The sequence below is a fragment of the Lytechinus pictus genome, chromosome 7 (assembly GCF_037042905.1).
Source record: "Lytechinus pictus isolate F3 Inbred chromosome 7, Lp3.0, whole genome shotgun sequence".
NCBI classification, from domain to species: domain Eukaryota; kingdom Metazoa; phylum Echinodermata; class Echinoidea; order Temnopleuroida; family Toxopneustidae; genus Lytechinus; species Lytechinus pictus.
Window position 1 is genome coordinate 26,451,121 of NC_087251.1, and position 26,522 is coordinate 26,477,642.

Genomic DNA, 26,522 nt, shown 5'->3' on the forward strand with positions numbered 1-26,522 from the left:
CTACAACTAATAAACTATCAGCTTTGAATCAAATTGAATGATTTCAGTATCTTAAAACTGTTATTGCAAATTTATTATTTTGACAATTAATTTTGAAAATGGCTTGAGAGCTCTGTAACAAAAAAAATTTAGCAGTTGATTGAAGAACAAATTTTCCAAATTGATTGAATTGGCCACAATGCAATTAATTGTGAAAAAAATTAATTGTACATGTATGATTAATCATGAAGCTCTGCGTTAAGTACACTGTATGCTTGTTTTACTTTTTTTTCTCTATTATTTTAACTCAATATGTTGATGGGGTAAAACGTTTGTTTTGCTGAAACAGATTTATATATGTAGGTCTACATGTATGATTTTAACAATTTAAGATAATTGTAATACGGTACTCAGATTCATCAAATCAATCCTATAACTACCAAATATTTATTGTTATCTAATTGCTATGGCAACCTAAAATAGTCCCTCTGGCCTCCAGGCATGACTACAGAGGAAGGGCTATTTCCTTCAGGGACACTCCAGGGCTAACACAGCCCATACATGCACATTCTCAATCTCACTAGGTTTTTTTCACCTGTGTCACACAAACTGACCATTGGCTCTGCTTCATAAAGATCATAAGCAATAACAAATGCAAAAATTCTGCGAAAATTTTACTCTGACCCAATTAAATCGCATAATTTTAGTAGCTTATAACAGCAGTTAATAACATGCAGTTGATAACACGTTTAAAGAAATAGAACTTCAGATAGATGAGGATGAAACATACACGACATACAGAGCAAGGCTACATGTACATGCTACAAGAGCGAGGGGGGGTGTTCAAGAGAATAAGAAAATGGCTTTTCACCAGTTAAGGATATATACAGTGTACCAAAATATAAATTAACAAAACATACAGAAAAGTCCTTTACCCAAGCTCAATTTACCAAAGATAGCGGGCCAATATATTCTGAATATCCAAAATTTGTTAAAAACAAAAAAATGTAATACATTCTGTGAATGTGCATGTGTGCAAATTGGTAATTGATTCTGGAAGCCAATTCAGGAGATGGTGATAAGGACACGAGTGAAGCGATTTTCTAAACTTGGTTTCTCAAACTGGCTAAAGGGAGACCAGTTCAAGAAAGTATACTAAGAACGAGGTCACTCAATTCATGTTTAGACTGTCATCCGTCCAAGAAACAATCTCTCCCCAATTCTGTACATATTAGGCCTAATTCATTACACTATAATGAAGAAAAAATACCACTTTTTGTATAAAGTGGGCACTTAGAATTAACCTGCAGGTGTTTTTGAAAAGTCATAATTCAAATCAATAAGTCTACAACCATGATGGAACTTCCATCTATTGTCCATAATTCATTTATTTTTACTTCAAAATTGGAAACTACCAAATAAGTGATTAATATTCTCTTCTACCTTAAGTCTGAAATATTGATTTATTGAAATTTCAGGTTGATTATGAGACTACACTGTACATGTATACAGACATATGGGACAGGATGACAACATGGCAAAGCAAACAAATGATTGCAATTTGAGGGAGTAAAAAAAAACTTTTGACTTTAACAAAAGAAATTAATCAGATCTAAGATGTGAAGTAATAAGGACAGGTCATTGAATTCTAGCTTGATTCAAAAACCCATAATGCCCTATGATCACATCTTTGATTGGTTGATTTTTTTTTTCAAGAAGAAAAAAAGCTCAAAGCATCAATAAACTGATTCTTTAACTTATCACAAGACTTTCCATTTAAATAAAATGTATTTTTCTGCAGGTAAAAAATGGTAATCTTCTAAAGCAACTTGGCATCACCATTGACATTGTAATTATATCACAAATGTACAGTAAAAATTGATAGCTACAGTTTATGGTCTTGAAATTTCAAGCACATCAATCTTTAAAGAAAGATATCAAGTATTTCCGAAATATTACCAGAAGAGTGTACAAACTTAGGCATTTCATTCCCTGTTTATTAGTTTCGAATTGAACTCCAAAGGTCACAGAATAAAAACTCAAAAAGTACATGTAGTAGGCCTATACATGTATTTCTGGTAAACTGTATTCAAGGAATAAAGGATCCTCAACTTCTTTCATTTTCATCTCTAGCTTCATAATCATGTGGTTAACCACAATGAGCAAATGTTTCCTCTTCAGCACAAATAGAAATATAGAAATAGAACCCCATTTTTTCCTTTGTAAACCAGCTCGATATTTTAGAAATAGTTGCAATTTGTACCTTTTAACAGTATTGGGACAGTATTAAGTCAAACACACTGGGTCCCGGCCATTTCCATCAGGATCTAGTCTGATTGAAATGGGTGCTTATTATAGGCCCGAGTCATATTGATTATTTTGTAAAAATGGTGTTCAACAGCTTCAATTCGATCGAACATCGATGCATCGAATTTTAAAGGTGGGAAAATCAAGCCAATTTTTTTGGCTCTGTCGATATACATGAACGCACTGCAAGTGCAACGATATGCGCTAAGATCGGGGGTATGCGTTGCACTAGATGACAGAGCAAAGTTCGTTTTCCATGATCACAAAAAAAGGGACCAATGCAGGATTCTTCCCAAAATATCTACAACAACAAAAATGTAGATGACAACATTGCGAATTGCGCGCGGGTCATACTCAATTCATGTTCGCCATTTTGGATTCGGCAGTGAATTAATACGTGTGGGGAACTGCAAACCGGCTTCAAATCACAGATTTTGAGACATTTTAAAGAACGGGCAAGGAGTGAGTCTGTGACTGTGTCCGATAGTACATATGTAAGTTTAGTCACTGTAGAGTTGTTCGTGTAGGCTCCACTTCACTACCGCTACACTACGCTGCACCTACCCGAATCTCAAGGTGGTGAACTCACTCTGATATTTCGAGTGACAAAGGTGGGATTTTATGGGGGGAAATTACAAAACTCATGCAAAAATATGATCTTAGAAAGAATAAAATACTTATCTTCTTACTTTTCATTCTAATTTCACTCTGTATCCATCCTCCAGTTAGTCTTTAAAAAATTATAATGATGATTTAGAATTTTACAATTTTTTTAGAGCCAGGGCAGTAAAGAACTAAAAAAGTTACAGTTTCCTCGCACGTATATTCATTGCCGATTCCAAAACATCGCAAACGCAAATTGCGCGGAAAACGCAGCTCAATTCATGAATATTCAATATAGTGGGACTATAGTATAGATCGAGATCTGATACAAATGCGGGATCCAAGTTATAGTCCAGTGTCTTTACTCGGGATCGACGGCGCAGCTCAACAACCACCAACATGGCAGGCAGCGCTAGCTAGCGACAACCCCTGATCAACACAGTCACTCACACTCACAGACACACTCCCGAATCCCACCATTCGTTCGCTGATCAAGCATGATTAGTTTACACTACATTTTTACACATAAACTAGCTGACGATGGTTTCTTTGCCACAATTCAACTAAAATATTTCTAAAGAACTGTTAAAACAATAACAAATCATTTTAATATGCGTTACCTCTGAAACAAAATAGTAAATTCAAGGTTATTACAGCGTCGAGATTCGAGACTTCGTCTTCGCTGCCATTGCGTCTTTTCGAAATACCGGAAGTAGAGCTAGCTAGCTGCAATAATATATCGATGAAAATTTATGAATCGATCATATCTGATTTTTGAACAGCGCCATCATGAGTGCAAAGCAAGACAATTTGCTGAAACAAGCCTTGCAAATTTTTATATCAAAACAAACTGAAAAATGAAACGAAGAGAATATTATATCGCTGCGTAATGAACGAACATTATATTGGATTACGGTTTACAAAAAGTCGCCATTAAATAGGTTATCACCACCTATGCAGAGCATTTCAAAAAATAAAAAAATCATCATCTAAAATGCAGCCCCGCCCCCTTGACGCCAGGGGGCCACATTTTGTCTTCCTTTGTCTTTATTTTTTCTTTTTTTTCTCCCAGCCCCACCCCCCTCGCTCGTCCCGGAAACCGCCATTTTTTTTACTCACCCCCCTAAGATGTTGGTCTAACTTTATCTGTATATACACAAAGGAATGTTTTCATCTTATCGGGCGACTCATAAGTCATTAAAAGCATAATTATTATGGAACACAAACTGTATGCTTTTACTTGATTTGAAAAAAAAAAGGTGAGTGGAATTCAAGGAGAACATTTCTCTTAAAACGTCACAACTTTTTTTCATGATTTCTTGGTGGACAAACGTGTGTGTGTGTGTGTGTGTATTTGAGTTTTGTCAGACGTGTATCAATCAGATATGATTATTTACGTCTGGGACCGACCTTTAACGTCGCCATCCGAAAGACGTGACCAGGGCTCGAACCTCTGCATCAATTTGTAACTTCCCCACATAGCATGGATTACAGGCGCACGCCACAGCGCCCAGTCAAATGGTTCCCGAACATTCGGGAGTCGTTGAGGGCACTATGATGCTAATAATTTGTTATCAGTAGAGTTCAATCTCATTATATTGATTGATTGTTGATTTGTTTTATATTTTATGCATCCATAAATAGATACATGTATTAACAATCAATAAAAAGATAGACAATTAAGGTAAACAAAATTGATGTTCTGATTTTTTTTAAATAAAAAAATACCTGTAAATATATCAAGATACTATTTTAACTGGCACATCCCAAGTGGATTTAACCCTCTGATCTGTGTATTAACATACAGATCAGTGATTTACCCCCCCCCCCCCCCCTGTTCAGAACGGATTTATGACACTGTAATAAATTAACCAAAAAACAACAACAATTTATATAGGTGGTAAAAGAAGAAGACAAAGTCATAAGAGGTGGATAAAATCCACCTCTCTCTATGTGACAAGTGGATAAACAAGGATAAGTCACAAGGGGGCGCTAGACTACTTATCTTGTAGGAACGCATACTGTACCTCTCATCGCGGGACTTATCGATGGCTGAATTAGCATAATGTAGTTTGTTTTGAATTCAAAGCGCGATACAATCTTTGAATGAGGCCCACCGAAATCACTGGCTAATGTCGAGGTAGCCCTATTTTTACCTTAGAGTTTATCACTCAAAGAATGGGTCGAATAATTGATATTTTGAAATAATGACAACCCCCCCCCCGCCCCCCCCAAAAAAAAAAGGAATAAAAAATAGAATAAAGACAAAATATTACGACTTCAAAATTTGTGAATAAACAGAGGGGACGAACAATGTTGAAAGTATAACCACTAAACGAACCATAATTAAGTTACAGGGCAGTAGGCAGGATACGACGGGGTTCTGAATTATAAAAAGTGAACCTTTCATAGATTCGGATCCAGCTTTTGCTGAAGCAGGGGCAGATCTAGCTTTTTTCAAGGAGGGGGTTTGACCGAGAAATTTGACACGAAAGAAGGGTGTGTGTAGGGGGGGGGGGGGGCTTCACTACAAAATGAAGGTCATGTAATTTGGTACAGATACATTTTTTGGGGGGTTTGGCTCCAAAATGTAGGTCATTGCGTTTTTTCACTTGGCAGCCCAAGGGGGAGGGGTTTAAACCCCTTACCCCCCCCCCCCGTAGATCCACCACTGCGGAAATATTTTCCCCCATCGGCAACTTAAAGCTAACTGAAGAATGAAATTGTTTATATATCTTAACTTTATTCTTGGATAAGGTATTTCATAAACATAAATCAGAAATAATGCAAACACGAGCTAAAATTGTTGGATGTGACATGCATTCAGACTTGAAAATTAAAAATTCTGGGCAATGTTTGTAATCATGGTCAACTTGCGTAATGCAAGCGCGAAATGCGAAGTTTCTATAAAAAAAAATCGGCTCGTGCCTTGCGCTCGCATTAATTGTTGAAAATGTATTAACCTACCAGTATGCATCCTATTCTTAATTTTTAAAATGCAAATTACAAAATTTCCAGTTTTCAGACAGCAAATTTCCCTTAATTTCGCGCTTTCATATAGAACTATTAGATGGGATAATATCCTTTCATAAATTCCTAATTCCTAAATTCTTAGAAAACCCAATCGGGGGGGGGGGGTGGATGGCATCCCCTCATTATGCTGGACCCACTTCTGATAAACAATAATTTAAAGATATATATATATATTTTTTTGCAATTTTATCATGAATTTCACGAATAGTTTTGATTTTTTTTGTATGCAATAGAGGGCTGAGGGGCGCTTGCCCCCCCCCCCCAAAAAAAAAATAACGGCCAAGAAAGACAGAGAGAGAAAAAAAGGAAAGGGGGAAGGTGAATGGGCCTATATTATGTCACAATCTATCACAAAATTAGATTTTTTTTGGTAATAAAAGTGCCTAATTTTTTGCTCGCTCGCAACTTTTTCCCCTTAAATTTGGCTCGATCAATACGCCATATCTGGCTTCTATATTATCATTATTATTATTTTTGCCTGATTGCATGCACAAATTTTCGTTTATTTCCCTTTAAAGTTTCAATAGTCGGTGATGGTGACGTTCGTTATCCCGAAACACGCAAATGCAGGGAAGTGAGAGTCAGACCTGTTTCATGTAGGCTATATATGCACCACGATGTGATCGTTAGTCCGAAAGAAACTTTATTCTGTTCATTAGAATCGTTGTGTATCATTGATCTCAAGGTTCATTATTCCGAAGGTTCCAATTATAGTCCAAATAAATAAATAAAAATAATATAAAATGCGAAAACAGAAAAGGAGGCGTGGTGGTTGGGGATGGGACATTGATACACTAGTGGGGGTTTAGGAATGATGTAGCCTACCCAGTAAAAAATATAAAGAAATAAAAAAAAAATAGGAGAGAAAATAGGCACGACGAGAAAATGGGCGACAGCCTCCCACCAATAATTTCATTTAAAAAAATCTATCCTATATCTCAATATAGGTTCTCATTACACAGTGGCTTCCAAAATCATAATACTGGGCTGGGCGAGTGATTGTGATGAGGATGGTTAATCAAATAGGATTCACATCAGGAACATCACTACAAAAAACATAAAATACATATAATTTTTGACAAGGACATTCCCTTGTTAAAAGTCCAACGTGTTCTGTGCCCCTTTCATATGAGAAGAACCCGTTGTAAACTTTCTCGAATCAGTGCCCCTTTTTACCCAATAAAAGTGCCCCTCACGAACGTGTTCTGTGTCCCTTTCACATGGGAAGGACCATTTTATGTTTTAACGGTTAACGATATGTCCCCTTGCCTTCTTGTAAACTTTCTCGAATCAGTGCCCCTTTTTACCCAATAAAAGTGCCCCTCTTTTTTCTTTTGATAACGAAATTCACCCCTTTTAGCCTCTAATTAAATTCCATAATCTTTTGATAAATGCCCCTTTCTTTTCTAGTTTGTTCAAAATGTTATGTCATGGATTATGGAAAAATACACATATTAATGATTAAGACACATTGCCCCCAAAAAATTTGTCAACAGGAACAGCCAGCGTTTGCAATACTTTGGCAATTCCCTTAAAGAAACAGCATCATTGGTAAGAAACAAGAAAACAATATTCTCATTTTTACTGTTACTAGCTAGGCCTACTTATTGTGGAAAAATACTTGGGGTTAGATAAGTAATTTTTTTCTTCGATAATTCCCTTTTCGAAAGAAAATGTGCCTTTTCCCCCCTGTGCCTCCCCTTTTTCAACTTTGCTCCGCCGGGGGGGGGGGGGGTTAAGTCTGACAAAAAGATGAAGTCGACGTCGACCCCCGCGGTGACGACCATTATCGCCTTTGACCATCAACCGGGACGCAACCGGGACCATATATCCATGGACTCTACCTGAAGGAAAGTAAAGGGGGGGGGCAATTCGTTCTTTTCCAGCGATGTGGCCATAGGATCTAAAGGCCGATATTTTACACAAGCACAGTGGAGTGTTTTCTTTTTATTTCAAACAAAAAATACATTTCAGACATGTCGAAGCAAGTACTATTGGAATGCATTTTGATTGATGTTGACATGTTCACAGTGAACCTTGTTTACATCTTGACTCACACTGCCTCATCACCGTAAAGTAATGAATTCCCGAATAAATTAGTTCTAAAATTTAGGAATAAATCACCGATTTCATCTTAAGATACCTTTTATATATATCTTTTGAATAATAATTAGTTGTCTTTAATTGTGAAAAATTACTCGTGGCTTCTATTACGGTCATAATACGAGCATTGTTTTTTTAGTCATCCGACTCATACACGCGGAGCGATAAAAGACAGCTCCGCCCATTGAACACACGTGGGTAAGTCGCGTGGCGTTGTTTACACCGCCATATTGCACAGGAATACGGAATAATCGGAAGACTTCTCGGTGGAGATCGAACATTATTATTCACAATGAGCGATGATGACAGGGACATCGACGTTGAGAGTGACGTAAGCTAAACTCCTCGATACAAAATTGCAACATTTGGTACATCTTGTGCCCAGTTAATCAATGTTAGTCGTATTTTTGTTCTCTTCTTTTTGCAGGACGAATTAAACGATGGTGAACCGGACAATCGCACACAGGTTGGTACACATGACACATGTATATACTACATGGGATCATAGTATATTGTGTACGTACGGCGTGTACATGTATACGCTGAGTGAATTGTGTAGCTTGTCAACGCACTTTGCACACGTGTGAAACAGCAATCGGGTGTTTTCGTTGGTACTGTGCGTGTGTGTGTGTGTTGAATGCTGCAGTCGGTCTTGGTTTTTGACCTGGCTGTAGGCCCTTTATATATAGTGTAACTGTCTAACTTGGTAATTTCCAGTACACTGCAGTGTTATGGGGAAGGGCGATTTCAATGATCAGTGACCAATTTAGACCATTGAAATAAATGATCTTGATGAATATCACAATGATCATAATGTCTAGAACTAGTAGAAGTAGAAAAGTAGAAAAACAAATATAACATTGAGCTCAACCTGATTCAATTTGAGCTAGACTAGGCCACTCATTCAATGAACGAATCAGGGACAACTCGGACCACGGGACAACTCGGACCGCGGGCCGAGTTGTCCCACCCATTACGAGATTTTTTTTTCCACAAATTTGCGTCTATTTTCCCGTCATTTCGTAATTTCTTGTAAAGATTTTCTAGAGATATGGTCTGATGGTAATGTTCTTCACTTTCTATTCCTTTTTTTTTCGCTGAAATTAAAAAAAAGTGTAATTTTAGGCGTTTTTCGACAGCTCGCGATTCCCATAGGCGCGCGTGTATTAACTGTGTCGGTGCTCGGCTCGGCCCCACTCAACAACTGACTTGATTTTGTGATCATTTCTCCTCAAGTTACCACTTTTATCGCAGAAGATGGACATTCTTGTATTCCATTAACTCCATTTTCTCATCACAAGAATAAAATTTGGTGCATTTGCACGATTTTGTTAAAGTTTTTCACCTTTTCTCTCTGGTCGCAAGGAGCGAACAACCGATGAACGGTCCGCTGCTCTTCATCGCAATTCTACGTAGCTCGGCCGCCTAAACTGGCGGGGTGGGATTCAGCCCGAATCCCCAAATGGAAGTGGGCGTGCACAGTCAAAGAGCTGAGCTTGACTGAGTGAGAGAGTGAACTAGAGCTTGAAGCTTGGCAGTGTCGTATAGGCTCTGCCTTTTTTTTGTAAATATTTATATATATTTTTTTATTTTTTCTATTTTTATTTTCCCTGGTGTAGAGCTTTAAGATAATAATTTAATATACTTCAATTTCTTTGACTGAGTGTGACTGTGGTGTGGATGTTTGAGTCGCACAAAAAAATACTTTTACGTGGGTGGGGGCTCGGGGCGATTCACTCCTGCCCCCGAAATGTGAAAAAATATTCGCAGTGTAGATGTGTGGGCATGCCGGGCTGAGGGTAGCCATCAATAATAAATGTTTATTTGGGGGCTTAATTTTTTACTTCAAATTGATTATTTTTAGACCTATTTTTTTTTTCATTTTATTTATTTTTTTTATATTGAGTGTCCCTGGTGTAGAGAGCTGAGTTTTAAGTTGTAATAATCAATATGCTTCAATTTCTTTGACTTTGAGTGTGACTGTGGTGTGGATGTTTGAGTCGCACAAAAAATACTTTTACGTTGGTGGGGGCTCGGGGCGATTTCACTCCTGCCCCCGAAATGTGAAAAAATAAATATTCGGGGTGTAGCTGTGTGGGCATGCCGGGATGTGGGTAGCCATCAATAAAACATGTTTTATTTGGGGGCTTAATTTGAAATTAAATTATTATTTTTTATTTTTTACAGGATTTAAAACAAAATGATGTAATTTATTGTGCCCCTTTCCATTCCTCGTTTTTTCCCTGATTTACTTTCTTTAATTTCATTTCTTGGTCTTAAGGGTGGATGTCAGGCTGCCGGGGTGGAATTCAGCCGGAATTGCCAATGGAAGTGGACGTACCTGCACAGTCGTGAGCTTGGAGACTGAAGCCTTGCCCTATACAGTTGTGAACATTTTTTTCAATCAAGTTTTAGGGCCACTCGGTGTTATTCCCATTTGAAATATAATCAGGGGCGGATCCAGCATTTCCCTACAGGGCCAGGGGGGCATTTTGTATAGGAATTTTTTGACAAAAAGTCTTCACTGCCAAATCATAGTAATTTGTTTCCCCCAGGAAAAATTTGACAAGCAAAAAAAAAAAAGGTTCTCAGTTGCCTTTTGAGTACCTCTCAAGGGGGAGAGGCCGAATGTGCAACCCCCCCCCCCTGATTCGCCACTGGAACTAATGTCCATTTCATTTAGTTTGTAATTTTTTACAGGAGGAAAGAATGGAGTAAGAAGTTTTGTGTTTTGTATTTTTACCAATTATTGTTTATTCAAAGTAAAACGTATTTAAGTTAGTATTGTTCCAAAATGCATCACTAATCTTAATTAACTTGTTTAAATTTTAAATGTAAGCCTGAATAATAATGAATTGTTAACTTTGAATAAATAGAAATATACATGTATATGTCATATTCTGTAAATTGTAATATTTTCAAATCATATTTTATCTCCATTCTTATCTAATCATTGTCTCCCTTTCTCATTATGTTCATCACTCTTCAATTAAATTTATATTCTATTACTGGTATAAAAAAAAGCCAACAATACTAAACACTGATACATCGATCAATAAAAAAAACAAAGAAAAAGAGGGAAAATACAAAGAAATGACAGGTACATGGAGGGCCCAGGCCGGGGGTAACGACAAATCATGCTTGTCTGGGTATTAAAAACAGGAGAAGGGTGGTCAATACAATATTGCAAATAGAAACTATGAAGTGGGTTTTGTTTTTATCAAATAATATTTGCAGTTCCTTTGGAGTGATGTTGTTTTTGTTTTTCTTTAATAGAATATCACCCATTCTAGAAAACTGAACTTTGTATCTAACACTTAGTTGCCCTAGTGTTGTTTTCCAATCTACATTTTCTAGTTCCTGGTATCATGATTATGGATGTAATCATTTAAGGTGTACCAGTTAGAAAATTTTTGACTTTTTGTATATATTTACATAAATTATGCAAGTTGCAGGTCACGTGGTTGATAAATTGTTGACACAAGCATTAGCTCTATGATCACCTTCTCAATGACTCTTAAGACAAGCTTCTGTAACAATAAAATTATTGTATTTACTAGATAATTTGAACAACTTGAACAAATTGTGGCAATATTATTTAATAAGTTATATATCAGTGATAATGGGGTACTCCAGGCTGAAAATGATATGATTTGAACAAAGAAAACATTAAAAATTTGATCAAAATCGGATAAGGAATAACAAAATTATCGCTGCATTTTAAAGAATGATTTGCATTATTCTGGTGAAACAGGTCTGGCGTGTCTTCATGGATATTCAATAAGCAAGCTTATGATGTCACATCCTCACTTTTATTATATGAAATTAGATTGATTAATTTTTAAATGTTAAATTCAATAACCCCGCTATTTGATGTCAGATTTTAATGAAATAAGCACTTTGATATATGAATGTTACTATATCAAAGTGCTTATTTCATTAAACATTTTCATCCCGGAGCATCCCTTTAAATGATTTATTTATTATTTCTGTTTTCTCAAGAAAGAGTGGTCTCTTTAATAAAAAAAAACTGAGTTAAGTAGAGAGCCCTGTAATGATACAACAAGTGGAACGTCACTGGCAGTCTCACCTGACACCTGCATTACACGATTCAATATAGCAGCAGTGCCCGGGAGCAGTGCAGACTTTGAAAACTACTATAAAATAGTTATTCAACAAATACCCCCACATGGCCAAAGTTAATTGACATTGAATGACCTTTGACCTTGGTCATGTGACCTGAAACTCGCTGCAGGATGTTCAGTGATACTTGATTAATCTTATGTCCAAGTTTCATGAACTATGTCCAAATACTTTCTAAGTTATGCTGTCATTTCATAAACTTATTCGGTTAAGATTTGATGTTGACACTGCCGTCGGAAAAGCGGCGCCTATATAGTCTCACTGCGATCCAGGTGAGACAAAAATCATGATACAGTGATGAAAAATAAAGTAAAATAAATTTAATAAAAAAGAAAAACCACATGCTATATAAAAGAAATGAAATTCAAAATCATAAATTCGTCATTTTTATTGAATGAAGAATTTAATTTATTGATAATTGGAAAAAATATTACCCCTATTTTCTTTCAATATAACCAAAATACGTGTAGGGCCTAGTGTGATTTTCATCACATAACATGATTTAGAACAAAAATCAAGCCATATTTTTGGGTTATCATGTGGGACAGAATCTTCATGACTGCATTCGTCGGACGGAATTTTCCTCTTAAATCCATCTCTGCCGGCTTTTCACCTTCCCTCCCCATCACCCTCATCCCTATCATCATCCTCGTCCCTATCATCATCCCCATGGCCGGGCGGAAATCTGTCCCCAGGGGGGACCTGGGGCTGGAAAATTTGACAAGCATTAAAAAAAAGGTTATCGCCCAAAATGTAGGGTCATTTTATAACCCAAAAATAATTGACAAGAAAAAAAAGGGGGTTTTCAAAAATAGAAGGTCATTAATTTAGTCCTAAATACATGTATTATTTCGATTGTGAATGATGTATTATTTTGTTCTCCATCATACAAGAAGAAAAATAGTAGGGTGGACATTTGATATTGTGTCCCTTTACTATTTTTGGTAGGGGGACACGTCCCCCCCCCTGGGATTTCCTCCCATAATCATCCCCATCCCTCACACCCTTGTCCCTCTCACCATCTCCATGCACCCCTCTCATCATCCCCATCCCTCTCATCAAGAGTCATCATCCCCATCCCTCTTATCATTGCCATCTCTCACCTCCTCGTCCCTCTCATCATCAAGGCCCACCCCTCATCATCGCCATCCCTCACATCCTCGCCCCTCTCACCATCTCCAAAACTCGGCTCTCTACACCAGGGAAACTCAATATAAAAATGAAATTGGCATGCCCACACAGATACACCTAGAACATTTTCACATTTCGGGGGCAGGAGTGAAGAGGCTCCGAGCCCCCATCCACGTATAAGTATTTTTTGAGCGACTCAAACATCCACACCACAGTCGCACTCAAAGTCAAAGAAATTGAAGCATATTGATTATTGCAACTTAAAACTCGGCGCTCTCTACACCAGGGAAACTCAATAAAAAAAAAAAAAAAAAAAAAAAAAATAGGCCTAAAAATAATCAATTTGAAGTTAAAAATTAAGCCCCCAAATAAACATTTATTATTGATGGCTACCTCAGCCCGGCATGCCAACACATCTACACTGCGAATATTTTTTCACATTTCGGGGGCAGGAGTGAAATCGCCCCGAGCCCCCACCAACGTAAAAGTATTTTTTGTGCGACTCAAACATCCACACCACAGTCACACTCAAAGTCAAAGAAATTGAAGCATATTGATTATTACAACTTAAAACTCGGCTCTCTACACCAGGGAAACTCAATAAAAAAAAAAAAAAAAAAAAAATAGGCCTAAAAATAATCAATTTGAAGTTAAAAATTAAGCCCCCAAATAAACATTTATTATTGATGGCTACCTCAGCCCGGCATGCCAACACATCTACACTGCGAATATTTTTTCACATTTCGGGGGCAGGAGTGAAATCGCCCCGAGCCCCCACCAAAGTAAAAGTATTTTTTGTGCGACTCAAACATCCACACCACAGTCACACTCAAAGTCAAAGAAATTGAAGCATATTGATTATTACAACTTAAAACTCGGCTCTCTACACCAGGGACACTCAATATAAAAAAAATAAATAAAATGAAAAAAAAAATAGGCCTAAAAATAATCAATTTGAAGTAAAAAATTAAGCCCCCAAATAAACATTTATTATTGATGGCTACCCTCAGCCCGGCATGCCAACACATCTACACTGCGAATATTTTTTCACATTTCGGGGGCAGGAGTGAATCGCCCCGAGCCCCCACCCACGTAAAAGTATTTTTTTGTGCGACTCAAACATCCACACCACAGTCACACTCAGTCAAAGAAATTGAAGTATATTAAATTATTATCTTAAAGCTCTACACCAGGGAAAATAAAAATAGAAAAAATAAAAAAATATATATAAATATTTACAAAAAAAAGGCAGAGCCTATACGACACTGCCAAGCTTCAAGCTCTAGTTCACTCTCTCACTCAGTCAAGCTCAGCTCTTTGACTGTGCACGCCCACTTCCATTTGGGGATTCGGGCTGAATCCCACCCCGCCAGTTTAGGCGGCCGAGCTACGTAGAATTGCGATGAAGAGCAGCGGACCGTTCATCGGTTGTTCGCTCCTTGCGACCAGAGAGAAAAGGTGAAAAACTTTAACAAAATCGTGCAAATGCACCAAATTTTATTCTTGTGATGAGAAAATGGAGTTAATGGAATACAAGAATGTCCATCTTCTGCGATAAAAGTGGTAACTTGAGGAGAAATGATCACAAAATCAAGTCAGTTGTTGAGTGGGGCCGAGCCGAGCACCGACACAGTTAATACACGCGCGCCTATGGGAATCGCGAGCTGTCGAAAAACGCCTAAAATTACACTTTTTTTTAATTTCAGCGAAAAAAAAAGGAATAGAAAGTGAAGAACATTACCATCAGACCATATCTCTAGAAAATCTTTACAAGAAATTACGAAATGACGGAAAAATAGACGCAAATTTGTGGAAAAAAAATCTCGTAATGGGTGGGACAACTCGGCCCGCGGTCCGAGATGTCCCGTGGTCCGAGTTGACCCGACCCCCAATGAACAAGGTTATGATATAACCTTGTTCTCAGTATCTCCATGTGTGGCAAAATAAGGATGGCAATGTTTGGCTTATTTTCTCTTTTTCTTTGGGACAAATGCTTGATTTTTTACACTGACAGTTTCCATTACACACCTATTTGTCATACAACTTTGCCCTTAAGTAAATTTGATTCTTTAAATAATTTTTTTCTTAATTAAAAATAGAGATAAAAAATGAAAATTTTCTTGCCATATTAATTTTCCACCAATAGAGGGCGTACACAAAAATATGCCCAAAATTCAAGTTTTTGAGCGCTCTAGTGAATACAAAAATTATTCCCAAGTTACTTATGAAAAATAAATTGCAACTGTATGGAAATTAGTAATTTTGGTCACAAAAATGATATTTTAATGATTTTTAAAGTGTGTGCTCTGTACAGCATTGGCATGCCATAGTCTTACCTGTAGATTCCCCACAGGCAGGGTGGTTGCAGTGAACAAGTGGACCAGGCCTTACCTCGAGCGAAGTTCGTGCAGGCTCCACTCCACTTCACTACCGCTACACTACGCTTCACCTACCCGAACTTCGAGACCATGAACTCGATCGGATATTCCGAGTGACAAAAGGTGGGATTTTATGGGGAGAAAATACAAAATTCATGCAACATCACGATCTTTAAAAACAAGTGCAACTAATATTCTTACTTTACACAAAGTTTCACTTCTTTTCCATGCTTCTATCAGTCTCAAAATTGATGATTTAGGGCCAACATGAAGTTCCTCACACGTATAAATATTAATGCGCTGCCGACTTCAAAACATCGCATGCGGGAGGTACCGGGTCTGGTCCGAGCTTGGACCCTCGCGCGCATGCGATGTTCTGAAATCGGCAGCGAATAATTACGTGTGAGGAACTTCATGTTGGCCCTAAATCATCAATTTTGAGATTGATAGAAGCATGGAAAAGAAGTGAAACTTTGTGTAAAGTAAGAATATTAGTTGCACTTGTTTTTAAAGATCGTGATGTTGCATGAATTTTGTATTTTCTCCCCATAAAATCCCACCTTTTGTCACTCGGAATATCCGATCGAGTTCATGGTCTCGAAGTTCGGGTAGGTGAAGCGTAGTGTAGCGGTAGTGAAGTGGAGTGGAGCCTGCACGAACTTCGCTCGAGGTAGACTAGGCCTATGCTACTTGCTAGGCCTTCATGTAGTAAGTAGTTCAAGTCATCGCAGTTAAACTTTATCATGTTTGACTCGTTCAAGAAAAATGACAGTCTATGCAATCCCCCACAAATACAAATAGATCTACATTGTACACTGACTACACACCCTTATTTAATTGTATATATCTCAATGATAGATCTATTTAAAATTATTTAATGTCCGTCAAAAAAGAATTATTCGCCCACACTTGAATTGTGACAGGCCCCGATTACCAACTTAACTTTAAATTATCTCCCTGTAGGAGTGTAGATCTAGTAGATATAATATCTAACTTAAAGGACAAGTCCACTCCAACAAAAAGTTGATTTGAATAAAAAGAGAAAAATCCAACAAGCATAACACTGAAAATTTCATCAAAATCGGATGTAAAATAAGAAAGTTATGACATATTAAAGTTTCGCTAAATTTCACAAAACAGTTTTACTTTTATGCACATCCTGGCTAGTATGCAAATGAGGAGACTATGACGTCATCCATGCACTCACTATTTCTTTCGTATTTTATTATATGAAATATGAAATATTCTAATTTTCTCATTTGTCAAGTGATACAACGATTAATTCCTCCCTGAACATGTGGAATTAGCATTGTTTAATACTATATGTTTCAGTCAAGTTGGTCCTTATTACAAATCTAAAAAAAAAAATGAAATTTTGTATACCGTAAGTAACGGTGTATTAACCGCACCCGTGTATTAACCGCACCCCCCATTTTCGGATGGAAAAAAAAAAAAATCAAAAAAAAAAAAAACTTACTTTCTATCTCTAATATGCGTATTTAAGAAAGAGTCAAGAACCAAAAAATATCGAAGAATTACTGGTAAAAAATGATGGGAAATCAGCGCTTCGTCACTTATCTGCAAGTTGCCGACATATTGGCCACTTCCACACTCACCGCACACACACACATATGGTACCGGTGTTCATTGCAAGTACCGATACCAGCATCAACATGGGGGCTCACCCATACGAGAAGATCGTTCATATCATATTTCCTGCATCACAGCCCCACTTTTGCTTTCAGAATTCTGTCTAGCATTCAATGTCTTGACATGAATTTTAGACAAGGGAATTCGGGAAGGTTCAAGATACGAGAAATTTGCGATTTTGTTCAGGTGTTTTTCTTGTCTGCTTTGAACCACTACCGGTAGTTCTCAGTACGTGTGTGGCGGTATCTTACAGACAGCAAAAAAGGGGGAAAAAATGCTAGTACCGGTATACCGTATTTTCAATGGGAGCTCTGGGCGGGAATAAAGTGAATAATATAATTAAAAATAAAAAGTCGGAAGGAGTGAAGATGGGGATTGAAGATTGATTTTGAGATGATGGATGATAGAGAGAAATGAAGGAAAGGCAAATGAAAGAAATTAATTGTCAAATAATACCAATAATTTGTCAAACAAAATAACTTCCACGGAAAGGTAAAGCGCCAGCTTACGTTGACGTTGCGATAAACATTACACATGCATGTCTTATTCGGCTAGCTGCACCGCGCTGTGCGATTGATTGGCGTCTGAACTTTGCCGCGATGACTAAAAAATGACAACAAAGACAGAGTCACACCATTAAAAAAAAGTCAGTTTCATGAAGGTAGGTGCGTTTGTTACCGTGATATAACCTTGAGGGACATTTACGGCAGATACCGGTAGTCATAGTTGCTTCCCTTTTATACCCGCGGCTCATACCCCTCTAAACGGGATTGCCCCAAGCGGCTACGCTCGGCCACCCGACGCGAGTTGAAAACTGGTAGTGGTATCGGGCTGAGATTGGCTTGGCTCAGACCTGTCACCGTGTATAAACCGCACCCCCGACTTTTGATTCTGTCCCGCCGAGAAAAAGGTGCGGTTAATACACCGTTACTTACGGTAATTCAAACAATAAAAAACAAAAGAAATAGTGAGTGGTGGACATCATCGACTGACTCACCTAGTTGTGCGTATCACTGTTTTGTGAAAAATAAGCGAAACGTTAAAATGTCATAACTTTGTTATTTTACATCTGATTTTGATGAAATTTTCAGCACTATGCTAGTTTGATTTTTCTCTATTTATTCAAGTCAGCATTTTCCTGGGGTGGACTTGAACTTTAAGTAACTTAGCGACAGATCTAGATCTAGTCATCAATAAGGAAATTTAAAAAAATCACAAAACTTAAACTAAAGGTAAAAGAGAGTAATAGCAGCAAACAATTATTTCATGAGAAAGCCATTAAAATAAAATCAAGGCTAATTACCACCATATTATCATAGATCTAGATTTCATGCTTATTTTGCTCATTTCTCAGCAATTACACTTTTTTTTCCAGAGCCAATTGGCACATATTTTTATACAAACGCTTGGGTGGTCATTTTATTGGATCCTGTTCGAACTAATTTTGAGATCGTTATCACAATTTGGAATTTTGTGATGTGAAACATGTATGTTAGCTCAGGGTTGTAATAAAAAACGTTTTTAATTAAAAAAAACAAATAAAACGTTTTTTATTGTTTTAAAACGTTTTAAATCGTTTTAAAACTTTTTTTTTTCAAGGAATGATGCAATTTTCTGTAAATCAATTAAACTATACACTAAATACAGTATGATTTAAGCTCTTAATGTTTTAAATAAGAGATGACCACAATTTTGTTAATGAATTTCCAACAGAAAAGTTCATATTTTCCCCAAAATTACAAAATCATGGAAATTGAATGCCTACAAAAAAAAAAGTTGATATTTTATTTTTAATACATGTACATATACATGTAGTCCTGAGGTATATTGAGTCTTGTCAATGGGGGGGGGGGGGGGGGGCAAGAAGAATTTGCACAATGGAAGAAATTGACGTACATGGGGTTCAAAGCTTAATTTCATTACAGTTATGCTTTATTTCATTTGAATCAATTATACAAATTTTAGTGCATGAAATACAAATTCTATTCAAATCTATAAATAAAGCCCTTGAACAACTTATTTTTTTTAATTCAGGAATTCTGATCAAATGTATATTAAAAAAATCAGTATAGAATGTTTTTTAACCCTAAAAAGACTGGGGGGCTGATTCAGCCCCCCTCGTCATTTTTTCGCGATAAGTTTGGACAATACATGGGGTTTCAAAGCTTAATTTCATAACCGGTAAATCAATATGCTTTATTTCATTTTTCGCGGTAAATCCGCTGCGCATTTTTTTACCGCGTCACTCAGATTTTCCTTTGTCGAGTCTCACGCAACTTTTGCGACCCCCTGGTGTGCGGTTCCGAAATTACATTTTGTAAGTGCATGCAGACCCAAAATTGCTCAAAAACGTGAACTCGTGTACAAATCCAATGCAAATAATGTTTTTAGCCAAAATTCATAAATGTGTCATTAGTTTTCCTTTAACCAATGAAAATTAATTGATTTCACCTTGTTTATGGTCAAAATATAGCCCCTTACTATTTCCATTGAAAAAAATAAAATACATAAGAAAATAAATGTGATGTTGGATTTTTTCAAAGAACATTTGATCAGATTCCTATAAAGAGTCTGTGAACCAAAAATGAGCATTTCACTTTTCAGGGGCATTATTTAGTTAATTAGAGCAAACTTTTGATTTTACACATAAATTAGCAATAGGGGCCATTAATGTCCCCTGGTATTGTTAGGATTAAGGTTTGCTAGCTGATTATCTAATACTGTTTAAAGTACCTTTCTTCATCTTTACGAAGCACAAAGTTTTACTTGCTTTTGTGTGTACGGTGTATCTCAAGAGTATGATGTCAGGTTTATAAGTCTATCTGTAAAATATCATTGTGCTTGTGCAACACTTCCATTTCATTCAAGTACTTCTGTTACATGTACATGTATTTGAGCTCATTTTAAAGTGTTTCTTTCCCTGTCCAAAAAGTGAGCACAACACTCAGATATGTTTGTTAAAATGAGAGTAATCTTAATATGGATTAATGTGCACAATTGAACAGGGAGAAGAGGAACATGACAAAGCAATGGAGAAAGAAAGAATGAAGGGGGAAAGAGAAAGAGGAGAAAAGGAGTGGTGTTGAAAAAGAGTTTTAGTTAGAAGAAAATAATACACCACTTCAGAAATAACAGTATAAAAAAACAATATTCATCTAAAATTACATCCATGCAAATTTATAACACACAAGTCTATGCGGTGTTTTAAAACACGTTTTTTTTTGTTAAAAAAACGGGTGTTTTAAAACGCGTTTTAAAACATGTTTTAAAACACACCGTTTAAAACGCGCCAACCCAACTTAGCTGCTCCTTCTGCTGCTTCTGTGAGAAAATTACTTTCAGTCATTATGAACAATTAAAATCAGGGAAGTAATGGAATTTACATTACAAGACATACACTACATGTACATGTATTGCATATGATTGGTATGTAAGAACTTACATTATGTAGTACATTCGTAGAGTGTACAAGTACTACACGTATGTAATTTTTTGTTTAATTCTGGTAAAATCCTCACTGATATCTTATATTTCAATTATTCTGCTTCCAATAAGCCAACTTATTCAGTGGGTGAACTTCCCTTTCTATAATTTTAGTTAAATATGGTATAGGAGTGTACCATTCCATTGATGAGTCATATAGTACATGCGTAAGATATGGTAACACAGTACACCCACTCCCTTTATGAATGGGATTTGACCGTAAAGCAATCACTAAGTTGAAAATAGAACTTGCATTTGACTGCACATTCTCAACACGTGAGACTGAATAATACATTGAGGAGAGGAGTTTACTGTCTTGTGATTAAAAAAAACAAATTTTACCATGAATAATCTGCCAGTAAGTAATTTTATGGTAGAAATATTTAATAACTGAACTGTATTTATAAGTAGGGGAAGGCGGGGTAAGTTGAGCCACCACCCCCAGGCCAATAATGATAGAGTCGGACATCGTGGTGGTGCCATGTATTGATGACCCATTGCATAACCCCTAACCCCACCACATTTTTTTCAACTTTGAAACAAAAAGTACTTTTTTAGAGGAAAAAATACAAATTTCAGCCAAAAAGTAAAAAAGGGTGTGAAATAGAAATGTGCTTTTTACACGCACACGTCTTTAAATATAATAAAGACATAAGAACAACATTGTTAGTCCAGGTATGGATCTTCATTCTTGTTGTAGTTTTTTACATGATGGATGCATAAGAAATGTGTGGATGCGAAATTATCGCATTAAGTTAGGACTGGGGTAAGTTGAGTAAGCCAACATGGGGCAAGTTGAGCCATAGTAATTCTTATGGTAATGTATGTATAAAAAAAAAAAACCTTAAAAAGCCATTGATATGCAGGCAGAAAGGAGCAAATTTACATGACTGTTCTCTTCCTTTTAGAGGATGTTGGTATTTATAGAGAATAAGCGAGTGAAAAGACTTTAAATAAAAAGATTGACATGGTGGTTCTTTCCCCATACATATTGTACATAGTTTTTGTGGCTCAACTAACCCCACAGATGGGGCAAGTTGAGCCATTTGACATATCTTTTTTCAAAGGTAACAGTGACTTTCAGTGTGGGGGTAGAAAGTTATATATAGGTGAAAAACATTTCAGAAGAATGAGATTTTAAGGCAATGTACTTATTTCTCCAAGATCATTAATCATATCAATTCTAACATGCAAAAAGCAAAGTGTCACAACTTACACCGCCTTCCCCTATAGTCCAGGATAGAAGGGGTCGAACCTTGTTTTTTTATATATACAATGTTTTTTTATGGTTTCTTGTCAATTCGAGGGTGCTGATTCCGAATCTGAATGATGCCACTCGTGTAACCTTGAGCATTTTCTGCAAATTGGCAAAATCCAATATGGCCGCCAAAATATTCAAATTACCCATGAAAATCATAAAATTGTCCACACATTGGCTATAAAGTACATGCAATTGTGCTGCTGAAGTGAAATAATATCTGAAAAATGATTTTTGTCAAAATATTTATTTTCTTGATATCAAAATGGCCGCCATCATAGACCCCTGTACAATATGAATGGGGAAAATTAATTTTTACAAAATTGAGCACTGAAATGCAAGTAATTATGATCTATGAGTGAAGCAATGTCTGAAAACGTGTTTGCTAACGATATATATCATTTGTTATGTCAGTTATGTGATAAATCCTGTATTTTTATATTCAAAATGGCCTCCAAAAGCCCTAACACTATTATGTACAATGTGAATGGTGACACAAAAAAATCACAAGAGTGAGCACTAAAATGCATTTTGTTAAGATAAACGAGTGGAATACTGACTAAAAACATTATTGTTAACGAAATTTATTATTTAACATGCCATGTATGTGATAAACCCTGTATTTTGATATTTAATATGGCCGCCAAAGGCCCTAAAATTATGATCTACGATGTGAGAGAGGACAAAAACAATCACAAGGTGAGCACTAAAACGTATTTTTTTGTGGTAAATTAGTGGAATACTGTCTTCAAATATAATTTGCAACGAAATATATCATTCGGATTTCATATTTGTGTCAAATTTTGTATTTTGACTTTCAAAATGGCCGCCAAAAGACATTGACTGTATTATGTACAATCGATCTGGGAAACCAATTTTCACAGGAGTCAGCACCATAACATGCATATAATTGTGATTTAAGAGTAAAATATTGTCTGAAAACATAATTTCTAACAAGATATATCATTCATTCTGCCAGGTAGGTGATGAATGATGTATTTTGAAAGTCAAAATGGCCGCTACAGGCCCTAACGGTAGGCCTATTATGTACTTTGTGAATGGGAACATATAATTTTAACAGAATTTGGCTTTGCTTGACTAAATGGTGTCGCATGTGTGAGTGAAATATCGTCTGAAAATATGATTTCTAACCAAATAGATCATTTCTTATGTTATTTAGGTGATAAATGCTATATTTAAATTTCAAAATGGCTGCAATATGTTTCTTTGTGGAAATTATCTTTCCCCATTGAAATTTTACATAATAAGATAAGGGACTATGGCGGCCATTTTTCATTTTTAAAGGCTGCATTCATCACCTTTATGACACAAGCTATGTTATATTTCATTAGAAATCATTGGGCTTAGACAATACTTAACACTTACATCAAAATTAAGCCATTTTCATAGTAAAAATTTTGTCAAAATTATCTGTCCCCAGTTACAATGTACATACTACTTTGGGCTATGGCAGCAATTTTGAATTTCAAAGTAAGGCCTTTATTACCTTCTCAACCATTATGTGATGTATTTAGTCAGAAATCATATTCAAGACCAAATTTTACCCATACATCACATAGTTACGTGCGTTTTTGGTTCTCATTCTGGTGATGATTAGTTTCCCTATACGCATGTTACAGAATTTGTAGGGGCTTGTGCGGCCGTTTTGAAAGTCAAAATACAGTAGTTATCACCTACATGGGAGAGGAAATGTTATATTTTATTAAAAAAATAACGTTTTCAAACAATATTTTCCTTATACAACAGAATTATATGGATTTCATAGTCAGGCAAATCCTAATTCTTTCAAAAGTATTTGTCCCCATTTACATTTTAGATAATACTGTAAGGGCCCATAGGGGCCATTTTGAATTTTACAATACAGCATTTATCTCATGCATGAAAAAGGAAATGATATGTTTTTTAGACAATATTTCACTCGTAGATTACAATTACATTCATTTTATTGTTTTTACTCTTGTGAAAATTAGTTTCTTCATTTGCTTTGTTCATAATACAGATAGGGCATATGGCAGCCATTTTGAATGTCAACATGCAGCATAATTACCGAAATTGCAAGGGAAATGATATGTTTCGTTAGAAATCCTTGTTGTCAGACAGTGTTACACCAATATTTCGCAGTTATTGGCATTTTAAAGTCAAACAAATTCAAAGGTTGTGAAAATGATTTGTCCCCTTTTAAATATTGTACACAGTATAAGGGGTCTATGACAGCCATTTTGAATATCATAATACAGCATTTATCACATTAGATAGTATACAAATGACATAGTTTTGTTAATAGTCATGTTTTCAGACAGTAGTCCACTCGCAGGTCACAATCACATGCAATAATAGTGCTCTTGTGTGAAACAATATTTTCCCCATTCATATTCTACATAATAAAGTATACAGTGGTTATGGCGGCCATTTTGAATATCAATAAAATAAATATTTTGTCAAATATCGCTTTTCCAATTGGTATTTCACTTCTGCACAACAACTACATGCATTTTATAGCTAATGTGTGGGCAATTTTATGATTTTCATGGGTAATTTGCATATTTTGGCGGCCATATTGGATTTTGCCAATTTGCGGAAAATGCTCAAGGTTACAAGAGTGGCATCATTCAGATTCGGAATCAGCACCCTCGAATTGACAAGAAACCATAAAAAAACATTGTATATCTAAAAAAACAAGGTTCGACCCCTTGTCTATGGGGCCTATCCTGGACTACTACTGTACATCGTGTTCATGTAGTATGCAGTACACAGGAGAAGAAAAAAATCTTTATGGGCATACATTTTGATCTCACCAAACAAACTTTGTGACATTGCACAGTATTACAGTTTTAATTGGACTGTACTATATGGGAATTTCCATGCATCTTTTTTTTTTTTTTATAAAGTTTTGGAGGGCTCTTTTATTTCATCGGCGCCCCCCCCCCTGTGTATATTAATTGGGATCTGTAGATGGAAGGAGATGAATTTTAACCAGTTGCCCTTGACCCCATGCCACCAGAAAGTTATTTGCCACTCTGACATTAAATGTTGACCAGCTGGTTTAATAAAATTGTGTAGCCTAAATGATCAAGGTTGGAGCTCCTACATAAAAATATTATCACACAAATGTCCATTGGACCCTTTCATATTACTGTAAATATCTCATGAATTGTCAGTTCTATAATGTGTCAGTTGGACAAGCAAGCAAACACAAATTGGGTAATTTCATACCTTTTTTATCAGCAAAACTATTGTAGATTCTCAGGAACATGAATGCAAATGTAGTTAACGCTATCTTAATTTCACATCGGAGAATAAATGGTGAGACACTGAAACTCAAATTATTGGAAGATTTTAAGTTTGTCATGAAATAATTGTCCTTTCAGTGACTTATGCTTGTGAATTTTAGGAAGAGCCAGTTCTAAATGTAAGTTATTATTTATTGCTCTATTATCAACACAGTTCCCACATATATTCTCCACTTAACCAATAATTTGATTGGTGCTATATGTATGCTTCAAAGACTTCTTGCTTTTGAAGAGCGGCTGGTCACATGGAATTTCACAGACAAATGGAATGTACTTTAATACATCCCTTGCTAAAAATATCAAGAATGCAAAATTCATTTGGAATGATTTCCTGCATAAACCTGTCATTGTAAGAATATACCGGTACTTCAGAAAGTGCAAGTTTATGTTGTTGTGAAACCTTGAATTGCTGATATACAATGTGCATGTATATCAATGTTATGTGTTTAGCCTCCCTGTATATGGCCAGTAACGTAGATAGTGGGCGTGGCCTATAACTAGTTCCACCTGTCAGTCATATAATATGTCAGACTTGTTAACCCCTGAAACCTGATGAGGTATGATCAAGGATGATAGAGCTCTGTATACAGCTCTGTATATATAGAGGGAGTTATTCCAAAGTCAAGGTTTATCTGTTTGTGTGGGTAACTGTATGCCTACATTGTAGATTTAAAGTATTATGTTCTATGGTTGCTGATAGAGCAGTTATTTTTCAACACCATTGCCATTGTGATGTAAGTATAAAACCATGAAAATTATTTTTCTACTGGGAATTGTTTTTTCCTGTAGTAGATTCCAAATCACTGGTGCCATTTTTTGCAAGTTAGGCCTTTAGGGAGATGGGGGAGGGGGTGGTGCCTTTTTTGACATTTCAGGGGCAGAAACAATCCCTGGATTGCCCTTACTCCGTGGCCCAGTAACATTTTCTTGTTACCAACTTGTAATGAAGGGTCAATGACAGTGTTTTGTATTAAATTGAGCAAAGAATTGGGTAGCTGGTAATGCTGGTTGTTAATTTGTCTCCTTATTCCGTATTCACTACTTTTTGTGCAATAAAGATGCAAATAATCATTGATGATATATTTCCATATGTGATTTTATAATATCTGAGAATGAATGGATCTGTTCAAAGTAAGGAGGGTA

At 36.2% G+C, this 26,522-nt stretch overlaps 1 long non-coding RNA gene across 1 annotated transcript; it reads left to right on the plus strand.

Moving 5' to 3' along the window:
• Positions 1-8,241: 8,241 nt before the first annotated feature.
• On the plus strand, positions 8,242-11,593 carry LOC135154747 (uncharacterized). Its single transcript, XR_010294150.1, has 3 exons — positions 8,242-8,356; positions 8,453-8,491; positions 10,307-11,593. It is a non-coding gene; the product is annotated as an uncharacterized LOC135154747 (long non-coding RNA).
• The last annotated feature ends 14,929 nt before the right edge of the window (positions 11,594-26,522 follow it).